We start from the raw sequence: 3,822 nt of genomic DNA, 5'->3' as shown, positions 1-3,822 counted from the left end.
TTTTTTTAGAGACAAAACCAAAGCCAACACACTGGGTCAAATGAACAACTCTTCTTACAATATAATTATGCTTCCTTGCTTTTTTTTACTGACTAAGAGATTCTGTACAAGACAGAGTCATTTCTATTTGGTGTGTATAGAATACCATGTTAGCTTTATTGTATAAGCCTTAGAGCTAGTCTCACAGACTTAATTATCATCCCTGGTGTTCATTTCAATAGTCAGATAGAAGTCAGGTAATTGAAGATGAGTTTTATGGAAGTTTGCAGCTAATCAGTATGCACTGTTTACCTACTTCCCCAGCTCAAAGAGTTGGTTTATAGACTGATAAGTTTACATTCTAGTCCCACATAGTGATTTTCTCTGGCAAATTGCTGGCTATTAATTCTGTAAGTTCACTTACTGTCACTCTAAAGACTCAGACTTGATTTTTCATCACTGAGTAACTGCATGCTCCATAGCACATTCTTCAAACTAGGTTACTGGTACCCCTTTGTAATATACAAATTATTGGAGTAACAATTTAAACTGATTTAAAGACAAATACAAAACAAATGTTTGACAAAAGAAAAGATGGATAATACAATATTCCTGAAAGCAATTGACAGACAGCATAGTCCCATCTCTTTCTTTTTCTATCAACAATGTCTACATTAACTATTCTGGGATGATATCATATCATTTATTGCATTATAGTAATTGCACATGATTTACCATTAAATTCTATGAAAATTCTGTAATATTTTGAAATATAACAAAATAATATAACCCACTGTCTTGGAACCTCACACAATGTTTCTACTCAAATCAACAGAAACATGTCATAGAGGTCAATAATGCACAGTGTTGTAATATATTGCAGGTCCTTTTGGAAGTGAAGGTGTTATAGTACTGTCTTCTGAAATTATATTTATATGGCGATTCCAAGCCTTTGAAGAAGTACTGTACAGTATATGTATTGTAAAGCCTGGTTCCAGCAATGCAGGGACCAGAAGTTAAATCTGTGTTCAGGAGAAATGTTGCAAAGTTTCATGTGACTTTTCAATGTAACTGTTTTCATGTTTCTCTTTTAATGTTGCTTATTAAAAACCCACTAATCAGGGGATTGGTCTTATTGAAGGCACCTGACCTTATCCCTCATATAATGTTTCCATGTTGTTGTATGAGGTATATAGGTGAGGAGGGATGCCCTGTTAGTTCATGTATAAGCAAATTCCAGTCAGAGTTCTATCGGGAATTCTACACAGACCTGGTTCTAGCCAGTTCCAAAAACACAGATAACAAGTAAGCTCTCAGAAACCCACCAAAATTACCACAATATATATATATATATATATATATATATATATATATATATGTATATATGTCAAAAGGAGTGCTACAGGGCATGGCTAATTGTAAAACAAGAAAAAAAGAAGTCCAGAGCAACATCCAATGTGACAAAAATACACAGGGAAATACCTATATATCTTTTGAAAAAAGGGTAATTTAGTTAACCCTTTGGCAAAAGCATATAAGCCTGCGAGCCACTTTCAAGGCATAACCATAATATTGCAGGTCCTAACACTAACTGATTAAAGTTCTTATTTACCTCTATAATTAGAGGAAGGATGGTCCTGGCATTGAACCTATCGCATCCAGCTGCGTGAAAAGTATTCCTGTTTACTTGGACAGTGGGCAGGGGAGAACTATAAACCCTGGGTACTGCACCGACACACTTTATTCGAGCAAATACCCAGTATGTACCTGGCAGATACCTGGAATGCGCCGCTCCTCACCTCTGACAAGCCCCGTTGCGTTTGCCTTCCCAGCCTGGGTTCATGCCTGGCTGATGGGCGGCTGATCTGTTAAATGATAATGATTAGGATTTAATAGGCTGCAATGCTTCGCGTGTCTACCAGATGGCATAAATTCATGAATTGTAATGCAGTATATATATATATATATACTGTGCAGTATTGCAGCCAGCGGGAATAAAATGCTTCAATCCCTGCCTGGAAAATAACCCAATGCACTCGGGCAGAAAACAGTCACAAACCTCAATACACCCGGGTATACCCGAATTCGTGGGACTAGCCGAGCTCGAATAAAGTGTGTCGCCAGTGTAGGAGGAGCCACTAACCTCCAAAACAGCTGAGACTGTAAATAAGGATTTTTAGGACCTGCGATATTATGTTCATGCCTTGAAAGTGGCTCGCAGACTTATAAGCTTTGGCCAAAGGGTTAACTAATGACCCTTTTTTCAAGAGATAGATAGGTATTTCACTGAGTGTCAGTTGGTTGGAGTTTCTGAAGAATTATCTGCTTCACACTGCATGGTAGCAGAACAGGGAAAACTTCCTCATGCAGGTCCCCGCACCTAGGTCTATAGGGTGGTCCCAGTTACCCCCGGTGGGAGTATGTGTTTTCTGTACGGACAGTTGCAGATACTTACTTTTTCCAATATATTCATTTTATTTATTTTTTGTCCTGTCTGGTGAATTGATCCCTGGTGTGTTAGTCCTGGTCTCCCATGATATAAACATTGACAAATCATTAAGGAAAATCCCATTTTGGGAGGAATTGTGAACAATGAACCAAAGATGTTTTTTAAGAAAAGTAACACTATAAAAAATATATTGAGTCCAAGTATGCTGATGGAAATTCCTAAAGATAGAGCTATTAGTTGGCTACCTCCGAAACTCCATGGGAACTTTAAATCTTGTAAATGTGTTGTGTGTAAATATTTGACCCCTAATAATGAATTTGTATCACCATTTGGGAAAGTAAACAAAGTTAAGCAGTTTATCAACTGTAAATCCATGTATATCCCCAGGACATACTTGAAAACGAGAGGTAACTCTCAATGTACTGTATTACTTCCTGGTAAAATATTTTATAAATAAATAAATATAGTATATCGTATAAGTATTACCTGTACTTGTGGTAAAAACTATATAATTGAGATCCAAAGAGAGTTGGGTTCTAGAATCAAAGAACATGACATTAACATTAAAAATGTTAAGATACACTTACAAAACACTAAACAATTGCATAAGAAAACAAACATTTTTTGCTTTGCCATAATTGTGATCTTCAATTTTTATGTTTATGGTCCTTTAACAGATTAATCTCAATATGAAAAATACTTACAGGTCTATGGTTTACCTACCCACTCCCACTGGTGTCTCCAGGGTTAGTGCTTTATTTCAATTTGTATTGGATGAAATTATCTGGGGTTTGAGCACCCTTAACCTTCCTTACCTATTAATCTCAATATGAGACAAATTTCTAATGCAGAGAGATCAACATTGGATATATGAATTCTGTAACAAAACACCAATGTGTTGGGGGCTGGGCTTGGACGTGAAGCCGTGAGGAAGTGTCTGGGGAAAGCTCTGTCCACAGCACTGGAAAATTGTCAGCAGACCCCTCCAAAAATGGGATGAAAAGCAGGGAGCATGTGGCGTAGGCCCCAGGAGAACCCCCCTAATACCATCTAAGGGGGGATAGACCGGAGGGACCCAGGTTGGGGCAATTATGGAGGCCCTGCTGCTGAGAGGTGTTGGGAGGTGGCCATTTTGTTATGGAGCCCCCTGGGAGTTCCGCCAAACTGAGTGAGTTTTCTCTCCTCCCCCTCAAGCCCAAGTGTGGAAACTCAGGTGGGTTGGGGGGACATGGTAGGACCCTTCCCATCAGCTGAGGATGAGGGTGAGGGCTGCAGGTCCACCCGGCTCGCACGCTGCATTGCCCCCATCGCCCCCATCTCCTCTGCAAAATCCAAGATGGCCATCGCCAGACTGTGAAAGGGGAAAGCAGAAGGAGGGTGGTGGGGAAATGTCA

The sequence above is a fragment of the Ascaphus truei genome, chromosome 4, assembly GCF_040206685.1.
Source record: "Ascaphus truei isolate aAscTru1 chromosome 4, aAscTru1.hap1, whole genome shotgun sequence".
NCBI classification, from domain to species: domain Eukaryota; kingdom Metazoa; phylum Chordata; class Amphibia; order Anura; family Ascaphidae; genus Ascaphus; species Ascaphus truei.
Note: the sequence above shows the minus strand (reverse complement) of the source record.